The sequence below is a fragment of the Stegodyphus dumicola genome, chromosome X2 (genome assembly GCF_044657685.1).
Source record: "Stegodyphus dumicola isolate Sdum_Otavi_A_Nest chromosome X2, ASM4465768v1".
Taxonomy (NCBI): domain Eukaryota; kingdom Metazoa; phylum Arthropoda; class Arachnida; order Araneae; family Eresidae; genus Stegodyphus; species Stegodyphus dumicola.
In genome coordinates, this window is record NC_140781.1 from 115,508,370 (window position 1) to 115,521,402 (window position 13,033).

The following is a 13,033-nucleotide window of genomic DNA, read 5'->3' on the forward strand; positions in this document are numbered from 1 at the left end:
CTTTAAACAACTTTTCTGTTATATTTGTTCGGTTTCAAAGTAATGCTCAGTCATAAAAATTCGTTGTGTTTGGAAGAAACGCATGTCCATTTGAACCAAACAAATGGTTTTTAAAGCTAACTGTAACTAAAATTTCAAGTTAAAATTACTTGTAACAATACAGGAGTGTCTTCCATTGAAACAATTTGCCATCAACAGCTATCTTGAAAACTCTACAATTTTTGAAAGTCTGAAGCGCACCACATTTGGATCATCCTACGCTAGTTAATCCTTTCAGTCTGTCAGACGAATTTTCAACCCGACTCTAACTAAAACAATAAATGTACCAAAACAATAAATGTACCCTAGAGAAACAAAAACAACTAAAAATTTATCTTGACTTCATCTTAAAGAACGGAACTAAATTAACTAACACAAATTTACTTCCACATCTCGCGGGAATAACAGACAAAATGGAATCTAATTATTTATATTCACACTTTTATTTTATATCCTAGTACCTGGCTCGGTTAATTTCATGAACTACTACTTAAAGCGAAGCATAAGCACCATGAAGCAAAGGGAAAACTCTCCTGAAGAAAGAAATATTGTTTACATTGGGCATAAAGAGATTAGTCTTAATGCCGGCGGTGTAACAGTCTAAACTCCGGCTGAAGTTGCCTCATTCTTTTAACCTTAGATGCTTAGTTCAACTTGAAACACCTCTCATTTGCATATTCTAGTGAAGGAGACGAAACGATGAGAATGTAGAACCGATTTTTAACAAAAGCGAAACGCGATAATTAAAATAAACATTACAATTTCACCAAAAATTATTTCCATACATGACATAAACTCACAAATTTTTTGATTAATTTCTTTATTGTATCCATTAGAACTGCCAAAGAATCACATTACAATTACGTTTTTAATAGTTTAATAAACCAAAGAGTTCAAAAGAAGAAATATTAAGTATACACACTTCGTAGTTGGTATATTATTACATATGTAAAAGAAATATTATATAAAATAACAAAATCTACAATAAGATTCAATTAAATAATCAGAAGTCCACTACAACCAAGCGCCCATTCATATAAATCCTCGGACAAATGTTCTCTACTACAAGGGTTCCTAACGAGTGGTACTTGTCTTCAGATGCTTGACCTAGATTATTACCGGAGATGATTACTCTCTCAAACTGATTGACTTACACAAAAAAATCTCCGGTTGATATGACCTTCTCTATTCAAGATAATAAGGATTATGAAGCAGCTATTATTCGCGGCCATCAACTTGATAAAATCGTAACCGCCGTCAGAAACTCTCTGCTATTAGTTCGTGGACGGCCTCATGATGTAAATGATGAAATGCTTATTCCTTCTTTAGGAAGTTACATCTAGACTCGAATTTCAGCCCACACACACGGATATTTGGTAAGTGTAAAACTTGTTTAGCCAGCAGAGACCACCTCGAATGTTGATTATTTTGTAAGCGTACTAAGCCTTTCCCTAAATTCCCAGTTCCTCCTCCTATATCCAACTGGAACATTACTCGGGAGCAATTAGAATCTCAAAACTCTAAATAGCCCGTATATAGTCAGACTACAAACCAAAACATATCCCAGCCCACTGACCACGTGATTAGCCAAGAGAAGTTTCAATCCCCTAAGAAAACTGCTAAATACGTTTAGCAGTTTTCTTAAAACAGTTTAGCACTTTCTTTCTTCATTAAACTAATAGCACCACTCCTATTTCCACTGCAAAAAAATATTTAATTTTGGACAGCTGTACTATTAGAGAAAATATGGACACAGTTACCTCCACCATCACGCGCAAAATTTTTATTGTATTATATCACTCCTTATGGTTAAAATTGATTCTGACTACATGAAAGGAGAAAGTTAAACATGAAAGCAACGCTGAATTTATCTGTACGTATAGCGTTGCCTGCATATATAGCTTTGATTTACACTTAACATCTTCTGAGATATTTACTATAAATCATACTAAATATCTCAGAATTACGGCTAACGCGATTAATGGCTTGACTTGCGTAACAACTACCAAACTTGCACTAACGCTGAATTCTTCTCAGACAAACATAAAATCTGGTAACTCTATTAAGGTAGTTATTCGAGGACTATCCGTTAATTGCCACACTGAAGATACAAAATCTGCTCCAGTAGCAGAACACTTAAACATTCACGAAGTTATTCAGCTCTGCCTCCCGAAACAAAAATCTTCAAATACAGCTTCCGCCTCCCACAGCGTTGAAGAAGTGCTTAAAGTTATTCTTCTCCGGCATTTTACAATTCAAATAGAGAAATTCGAAATCGAAGCTAAAAAAGCAATTATTCGGTGTTACAAATGTCATTCCTCTTCTAAAAAAAAGCTAAAAAAGCAATTATTCAGTGTTACAAATTCCATTCAGAGGATACCTATGTCATTCCTCTGAAAACTGTAGATTGAAACCACCTTGCTCACAATGCTCTGAATCTCACCTTTCAAATGAATTTAAGCATATGCGCTTAGAAGAACCATTTTGTTGTAACTGAAATGATTTTGTGTGGCCTGTTACCATGGTTGCCCAGTTTCTCAAGCTGCTAAATCCAAAAACCTTTATTAGACCCGTCTTGGAGTCAGCTACGCCAGTGTTATGAGCCAGCTCTTTCTGCCTACATCAATAATTATAAAAGTGCTTCCGCCTATAATGTTGCTTTGAAACAGCCCTTATTACTTAATTTTCATACCCTAATCAGTAATCAAAAAGCAAAAGGTTCTATATTTATGATCTCAGAATTAATCCATACTGTCATTGATATCTGCATTCTGACTGGAGATACCTCCATCACAAAATTCAAACAACTTTACAAAAGCTACGGAACTAAGCTATTCAATACTGATGATAAGATAGAAAGAATGCTGGTACGATTGAACATATTCGAACAGCTTTGCAGTCAATTAAATCCCATTACTTTATTTATTTTTTGCTTCAGTCCGCTATACCGTCTTTTAAAATTTGTACTTATTCCGCTCCTCAGTTTTCGGCTATTTACCTACTAAAAGTATGGCTCTCAAAAGTGTTCCTTAATTCCCTTCTCACTGCAGTTAGTGTGCGTACCTGATTCCGAACATTTCCTTACATTTCGCATTCATCAAAAGACGTGCCTTGATTGCTGCTAACTCCTTGCACTTTTTCTGCCTTCGCTTCACACAATCTACAGAATTCTACATCAGGATTTGAGTCATACTTTACAATATGAGCTTATTATAATGAAGTCTGGGATTTCTGTTGCACACGGATAAGGCTTTTGCTTATGAACTCTTTTCCATGCCTGCGGCCACCCAAGCTGCATATCGTATGTAGTTCTATTATGCCACAATGTATCGCGTACAGTGATTGACAGTTAAATGTATAGAACAAAAATATTATGTGAATAATAATTCTGACTTGATGTCTGGACCAAGCAAGCTTTTGGAAACCACCCATTTCAATTAAGCTTGAAATTTTACAACGAGGAATGGTTTTAGAAATTTGCATAGCAATCCATTATTTTTTTTTTTTTTTTTTTTTTTTCAAAAATAAATTAACTCTGTTTAGAATTCACAGGCATTTTTTTCAAAGCGTCTGACAAAATTTATTCTATGCTCAAAAAGCCATATTTTAAAGAATGATATCAAACCGAAATATTCGAGACGCTTTATAAATTCTTGCTAAAAAAATAAGTTTCAATTTACAGTCAAACTCAAAGAGAACGTAATTATCCACTTAAAAGGTTTCCAAGGATTTTTCAAATAATAACTTACTCAGACGTATAATTGTAAAACCTCAGTAAGGGGTAAGCGGAAAATAACAAAGCGCCGTTTACAGGTTAAAAAGATAGCAGCTGAGAAAAAAATGTTAAATCGAGCAACAAAACATCGCGTTAGAATATAAGTAAAGTTTATGGTTACCGCGATAGAGGTGAAAAGATAAACGGAATAAACATCTGCATCTGTCCAGAGAATCGGAAAATGCGCACTAATAACTCGCGTCGAATATCAGCCTCTTGCCATCAATGGCAGAGTAGAAAAAACCGCTGAAAACTGCTAGTTCGACCTTGTTTCAAATCCCGGTGAAAGTGATGACTGCATGAAAGTTTTCTTGGTATTCATCATGAGTAAGGTAAATGCAACACAATATCGCTTGTAAAGCCTTCACGACAGCATCCTTTGTATAGGCAGTAAAGCCCTGATGTGATTTGCCTTGTCATTCCAAGATTTTTCTCTCGGCGGCCTACCTCCGGTAAGTGGTTACAGCGAGATGCAGTTAGTGTTGCTCGTATATATTCAATAATTATTCCATTTTTTTTTTTTTTTTTTTTTTTTTTTTTTTTTTTTAAGTAGAATTACGATTCATTGTGCTGCTACTGAATACTCTGAGATATTCATGCATCAAAAAATAATTGTAAAGTCCTCATATATATCTGTCGTTATAGATACACTCTGATTTATATTTCCTTACCAAAAAGAAAATTTTATGATTCCTTTTGTATTAGAAACTTAAGTTAGGGTTTCGCTCTTTGTTAAAAATATCCATCTATAGTTTAACAAACTCGTAAAGTAGAGTCAGATGTAAAAACCGTGAGCCATCTATAAATTTTACAAGATTTAACCATTAGTTAATGTGTATATTACATTTATCTTAATTAATTAATATTTTACATAGAACTTTTTTGTGCGTGATTCTGTATGTAAAAATTTAAGAGATTTTAATTATGTAATTTGAATTATATGTCAAATTTATTAATATACAGAGTATGAAAAAAGTTGTTCCCTGACTACAAATATTTATATGCGAAAACTATTATAATTAAACATACATAGTTTTTTTAGAAATAGAAACCACAGTTATTGTTTTTTTAGAGCAGCACTACCTCAGTAAATTTCAACCTGTGCTCTCTTTATAGTTCGAAAAGTGTCCATTCGGTATTCCATATCTAGCCATATAGTCCTCAAAATTTGCTTTGTAACACTGGATACCATTTCGTTAATAACTATGCCTTAGCGCCATTCACTGCATGACAAAAGAATTTCAACAACATGTAATTGCAATAATACGTAATGATAAAAATTTAACGTTCCTATCTTTAGCGGATATTTCGTGTAAAATTTTTTGCTATCAACGAAAGACATTTTTTCACACTGTGTTTTTTATAATAATTATGCAAATACGAAAAAAAATATCTGAAAGTTTTGTTACTTTTCAAACTTTTATTTTTGATAACTAATAATAAGTGGAACATTTTGAAGAAAAAAGTCTCGTCTTAATATGAAGTATTACTTATATGAGTTCATTTAGCTGTTGAGTTGTAGGTTCATATTCTTGATCCGATATACATCTTTAAACGCATGCTTCTTAAAAAGATCGCTACAGTTCAGCCTAATGAAATGTTTTGGGCAATCAGTTTGAAAAATCAGACAAAAAATCTCACGTTCAGCTCCCTAAAAAGATATTGTGCCTCTACAAATTAAGCATTAACGCTAAATAAAAATACAAGTGGACCGTTGAGATACATTCCTACTTGTGAAAGATATCTTAACCCTTCAATGCATGATTTTTTTATATTTTTACCAAACATTTTTTTTCCTTCATGGTCATGGCTTAAATAAATATGGAAAAATATTTAAAAAAATTATTTTTAACATTTTTTATTAGTTATTTTCGATATTTTAGGTTTGATGGATATATGCATTGTCATGCATTTGGCACTAAAATGTAAACCATATGAAAAAGCATTTACAATAATATATTTATTAAATATTGGCATAAAATAATTAATTATTTATTGTTTTAGAAAATATTTACTTTATTTAAAATTTTATTAATACTTAATTCTAATTAATCATGTTCAGACTTTATAAAAATTAAAATTGTGCTAAAAATTTAAATAAAAATGATGTATCAAATATTTTGTACATGTATATTTATTGTGCAATTCTTTTTTGTATCGAAAATTTCGAAACAATTTATATTCTTATTTAGACATAATGCTGCAGTGTATTTTTCACATCCAATAAATGTTTCGAATTTGCAATTTACCATTTTACAATGAGTGCGATTTTCGTTCCATATGGGAACATGTTGAATTTTATCCTGTGTGACGCAGGTTGGAGGAATGTTTGATGCAGGACCTCTCTGTCTTTTCCCACTGAAATCATTTTGTAAAAGATCGCTTGGTCTTCCACACAGGAACTGAACTTTTACCCATTTTGCACAGTTCAACGAATAGCTCAACCCGAAAGGCGGCCAGGTTTAGCAAATCCTTGGGGTTGGCTCCATTCTGTAGAAACACTCTTTTGTACAGCAGCCACGCATTTATGACAGCAAGGTCTTAGAAGAGGTAAAACATCGCATATACCACTTTCTTGATGTCAGAGTTATTTTTTATCTTATGTGGCTATCCAGCAAATCTACGCTCCCCTCCCCATATGTTTGTTGCATCGTTTTGTAACATTTGGGCATTCCGCAGTAACTATCTCTTTTTTCTTCCTATCGAATCTATATATCTATTCAATGGGGTGTTTCCAAGCAAACGTAGACAACAGGAGCACATTCTTATTGTCTTTCCACACTAAATTACATATTTCAGCTCCACCGCAGTCTGCAACGTATTCAACGCTTGTTCTTCTCGACTCTTTTCAGTTGCTCTCCTGCAAGGAGCTTGCATCCTGGAATTCTGTTCCTACGCACAGTTCCCAAACAAAGAATGTCTTCATCAGCTAAACACTTCATTATATCAATTGAAGTATAAAAGTTGTTGAAATACAATTTAAAATTTTGATTTCGAGGAATCTTCCAACAAAGTCTACTCACAACATTTACACTGGCGCCCAATTCTGTATCATTTGCTAAGCGATTATGAGGTGGATTTTCTTGGCCTAAGTATACATCAAACTTGTGAGTAAATCCATCGAGACAACATAAAAATAGTTTGAAAACAATTCCCCAGTAAATGAACATAAATAAAAAAAAATTAAAGGAATTTTCAATACAAACAAACAATGTACATACTACATAATTAAAAACATAAAATTAATATTTTATTACTCTAAATAAGAACGATGCATGCAAATATCGAGTGTGTATTGCTGATATTGAACTAAAAGGTATTTTGAAGTCTTTTACAAATCCACTCTAAATTTTAACCTGATTCATATATGCATCACTGCACTGCACTCTAGAGTGAAGTTTAATCATAAATGCATAGTTCAAAAGTATATACCTTCAGCTATATAGAGTAAAATTTTTAAGCCTCTAATATCGAATTTATGAATAACTAACTTGACCACTGAAAAAACAGAAATGAATTCTGTGTTCTTGGAACTAATGAAATACAGAGTATAGTTTTATGCTGCTATCTACTATGGAAAAGAATAGCTAAACATTCATATGGATATAGTAAGATAAAAATCAGCCCAGTAAACCGTCTGCTTTGTAAATTTTTTAATGCTAAATTCAGTAAAAATTGGTATGATTCATATATGTATCACCATGCATTGAAGGGTTAAAGCAGAGGAAACGGATGTACCAGCGGGATATTGTCCACAAAATTCGCATCAGTTCACTATAATATTGATCTTGTAAACAGAATACTCCTGTCAATTCAAATCACACCTTATGCGACGCGATCTTAAGTTAAAGATACTGTATCCATGGAAACGTGTCCCCCAAACCTAACATCGCATAAAATTATTCGAAGAGACCTACAAAATCAGATAACAGACTTTTGAACTGTGAACAAATAGGGTAAAGCTTATGCCCTAAAAATTTACTCTTGGGTAGTTTCTTTCCTTTCATTTGCTCCTTGGAGAATGCCAAGACTTTTCTTGTTGGTGTACTTACTTGGATTACATGTAACTTTAAACAAAACAATAGTGAATCAACTTCCTTAATGGTACCTTACACTAGAGTTCAGAATCAAAAGATAGCAATGAATAATTATTGAAACCCAATCAATCTTTTGTTATAAGATAAAAATTCATAAAAATTTATAAAAGCATATTATCTTGCTTACAGTTTGAATAATACTAAAATATCTCAGCTATTGAGAGACTTATGTACAAAATTTATAAAACGTGAAATTTAAAAGAGACCCAGATGAAAGATTTTATGATCAGAGTTTTATTCTAAATTAGCAATATGTAGTTACTTCGGTTTCTGATGCTTTTGTTCATAGATCAGTGTAACCATTAGGTGGACTACAGATAGCTGTAGTCAAATTAAAATGCAATTAAATTTGCAAGAAAACAAACGTCGTTGGGTCTTATTAGAACCAAAAAAACACAGACAAAAGAAACGAAAAAACTGACCTGTGAGGTGCCGTCCTGAGCATCGCGAAAAAATTTGAAAAGGGTGCAAATCCCCTCCGTGTCCTACCAACATTCTTTCTCGTCGTGTGACGTATGTGGGAGAAACAATTAAAACTGCATAGGCCAATGGGCTGAGATTATAGTTTTGGCGAGAATTCCTGTTCCCCCCCCTTTTTATAGAGGGTGTGACAGACGTGAAAAAGACACGGAAAGAACTCAAAATGGCGTCAGTCAAGTTGTTAGAAGAACAAAACTCTGCTACAAATAAGTGAAAATGGCTAATTCAGCTAAAATTACTTATTTTTGGCCACAAAAGAAAGAGTAAATTGGAAAAAAAGTCATTTGTTAATAAAAGTCGTCATTCTTCAAGCTAGAGGGCGGTCAAGCTACTATGAAAAATGAAAAGGCCCGATTTGTTAATAATAGTAGAATTTGGCCATCTAAGTAATTTAAAACTATTAAAATAATAGCATTAAAGTAAAGTGCCAAAATCTTTGGAGAAAAGAAAATGTATTTACGAGAATAATCTGTACATTTATACAATTTTTACATTAGATTATCTGAATCAGCCATCCACTTTATACCGTCCCATTGGGCTTTGAGCATAAAATTTCCTTATCCAAAACAAATTATCTAAAAATTGGTAAGGCTAATGCCAGCTTTTTTTAAGGTATTTTTAATTATTTTATGAGGAATTTGGTTATTTTTCAAAATTGTGACGAAGTAAAGTATTTCTTCTTGTAAGTGTTCATAATCTTTTTATTCTAAGTAGCTGTGAAAAAATTGTGTTAATGATGATTCTTTTGGAAATATTAGAATTCCAGTTGGTTAACTTTAGTGTAGAAAAAGTGAATTCTCTCCTCTTGTCGTAGACTTTAATAAAATTGTAATCAATAATATTTAGGTCAATGTATACTACATTATATTGCACCGTATTTGTATTATTTAGTTTTAAGCAAGTTGGGTAGATATTAGCAGCTTCTATTTTGTTATGGTTGTTAAAGGCTATGATATCATCAATGTAACGATACATGTGTTGGTAAAATTTATGTTCATCTTTATTTAGTGAACGGACAAAAGTTAATTCTTTTGTGAAAAGGAATAATTCACAGACAGCGCTTGAAACATTACCACCCATTGGGATCCCTTGAATTTGTTTGAAGATGCTATTGTTAAAGAGAATAAAATTATTGAAAAGCACGCTCGAAAGAAAAAGTTGCCATTTTTCGTAATCAATTATTGTCGAAATCTGTGGAATTATATCTGGTAGAACAAGTAAGCTGGTATAAATTTATTAATTATTTTGCAAAAAAACTTCGTTTAATACGTGACTTGATTAATAACTATGATTTTAAGGATCTGCATTGCAATTGGATGATTTCAAGTAACGAGCTCGTGATTAAGACAATTAATTCACTTCAAATAGACCATATACCATGCTACGACCTCGAGAACCTTTATACTACCTTACCACTTGAAGAAATTTATACCAGTTATTAAAATCAACGAGATTGCTGCTGGTCTCTGTTTGCTGGCTAAAGTGTCAATCCTAGGCATTAAACCTGTTACAGCAATACGTAAAGCTGGCGCAAGAGCAAGTCGATTGCGATGTTTCGTCTTAATAACAGTCAGCCGAAAATGTAGTTTCACACAAATAAGTTGTTTTTAAAAGTCCGCGTGCACACTGCAGTCATCACTGAGATTTATGTTATCCTAATGCTATGTATATACTTTGATTTATTAAAAGAGTTTATTTTTCTAAATAGGTGTCTAGCAGTTAATTAGACCCTCAAGTGCTGATAAATAGTTTTGAATTGTCCAAGCGTTCAGAAGAATGTAAGCAAGATAAAAAGCAAAATCTAACCTAAGACGCCTTAAACACTAGGATAGATATTCAGCGTTCAAATAAACAGCGATACTCAAGGCAGACAGGGGTACTTTAAGTGTACGGCACGGCAATTTATGAAAGGCAATTACGTCGCTAGTTTGTTATATTTTTCATCATCGATCATATTATTTTCTAAGCCAGTAAACTATTTTTATTGTAATGTAGGTGCTGTTGTAATATCGGTCGCCGGCCGATAACACTTTGGATTTTGGACAGATAGCTGGATATTTCGCAGACCGGTAAATATTTCTTGCGGACCGGCGGTTGAGAAACACTGCTCTAAATCACGCTTAACAGGTTAAATTAATATAATAGAACTTACAATTTCGGAATTTCAAAATTACTGAAAAGAAGCCCAGATCTGAAAAACTAAGAGATAATCTAAATGGGTGTTCTAATCACGATTTCGAAACTGAAATTAATAGAAGTTGCTAGCTATTTCTTTTCCGTTTTATAATACAAGATAATCTATTAGAATGCAACAGTAGCAAGTTTTTTGCCGAAAAGTTGTAGCTAGGCGTTGAACATATGTGAAGAATGGAAGAAAAGTAATTACGAATTCCCAGGCTACACGATATTCCACGAAAGCAATCTCAGTAACTCAGATGTGCTTTGCTAAAATCAAATAATAAAAAATTGAAAACATTCTCCTACTTCTTAAATTGAGTTTTGATAGGATATGGTGCATTTCTGAATTATCTTAATATGCTTGGCTTGAAAACAGTGCGATCTCCCCGCAAACAAAGAATAGAAGATATCATATAAGCCAGGATCAAATGCTAAGACCAGTATCAATCCTCGCTCATACTGAAATCAACAATATCATCATTCCGCAGCAGCATGGGTTCCGCAAGAAACATTCCACAGTTCACCAACTTTATATAGGGTCACCGAATTCATCTCTCAAGGACTCCAGGAACGCTATACCACAGGTGCCATCTTCCTCGATGTAGCTAAAGCCTTTGATCGTGTTTGGCTGGAGGGCCTTATGTACAAAATCATCACCCTGGGTTTCCCAGAGTACATCACAGCCATCACTTACTCCTATCTTAAGGATAGACACTTTATCGTTCGTGTAAACAACACACACTCTACCCCACGGTCTATCAGGCCGGCGTCCCGCAAGGGAGCCTCCTTGGGCCCATCTACTATATCTTCACGAACGATATCCCACAATCACCACACACCATCCTGGCAATGTACGCCGACGACACGGCAATTCTCTCAAAAAATGCATCTCCTGGCCCAGTTATACAAGCACTCCAATCACACATGAGTCCACTTGAGTCCTGGCTCAATGCCTGGAAATTTAAAATCAATGTGGAAAAGTCCGAGAAGATTGCATACTTATGTATGATATCCCTATCCAGTGGACTAAGCAAGCCCGATACCTTGGTATTACTTTAGATAGGCGACTCACCTGGACCCCACACATTACACAGCTTATTGCCAAGTTCCGTGTCCGTAAACGAACACTTACCCCCCTTAATTGGCCGGAACTCTGTTCTCTCTATAGATAACAAATTGCTCATTTACAAAACCCTTTTGCGTCCCATACTTTCTTACGCCTGCCCTCTTTGGAGATATACCAGCCTTACTAATATGAAGAAAATCCAAGTGCTACAAAATGTAACCCTCAGACAACTGCCGCTGGTTCATTAGAAACACGGCAGTTCACGAGGAGTTAGAAATCCCCACCCTCTTCACCTACTTTTCTCTGCTGGCAGAAAAATTCTTTAAAAATATTCCTAATGTAAATAACAGTACTATACCAGTTCTACATTATGATTTTAACAATGTAACACATAGCAAACGACCGCTTGCGGTCCTAAGATATCTGCCATAGTGAATCTCCCTATAGTATGATACTCCTGTACACTCTCCTTTGCTCTTCTGTGTTTGTTTTGGTGTTATTTTCCTGTATATATTGTATATATTTTTATTATTTCCCACTTTGTATATTCAATGTGCATTATGCAAACTGGTCACACATATGGACTCAGTGAGATTAGGCAATTTCTTTTATCACTATCCTACATGCCATTGCCATGCGTACTACCTCCGTCAAGGCCTGCAATTACAGGGGTACTATCCGTTGGACTCGTACATCGTACTCCCCCAGCTTTCCATGGTTCGGTACTTCCCATTTGTTTTCGAATTTTAACATCAAGTATTCGCAACTACACAAAATTGAAAATCGGAAGAATTATGCCGGGATAGCGTCATAACGCGGGGACCCGATTAGCGATCAACTCATCGAGTTTGCCTGAGCCGACAACGGTTTCTTCCACTACAACACATCTTCCGATACCTTTATAAAGCTTTTATATGTCGAGTAAAATCGACAGCACGCCCTTATTTCATGCAACTACGAAAATGAAAAATTATACCTAAGGTTTTAATTTTATAGACCCAGTTATTTTATTATTTTTGCTTTACTTTTAATTACACTTTCGCCAACTTTAGCCAAAATGCAAATTAGTTAAAGTAAAAAAAAAAAAAGCTCAGATTTCCTGAATTTCAGAGAGCTCTTCGTGTCATAAGTTGACCATCATTTTGCTTTAACTTCCTTGCTACTGAATCTAACTTATAGTCTTAAGCTTTTGCTAACTGCAATTGCTTCGCAATTACTAAGCCAAAGTATAGTTAGGCATGCTGATTTTCATTCTATTTAAAGCAAAGTTATATTAATATAATGAATAGCAAGAGTGCAATAGTATGTTCTACAAATAGAATGTAACCTATCAATGAGTGTTTTGTTTTAGAGAAATAGTATGGAGAGACGATAACTGTTTACTATTTGTGCATATTT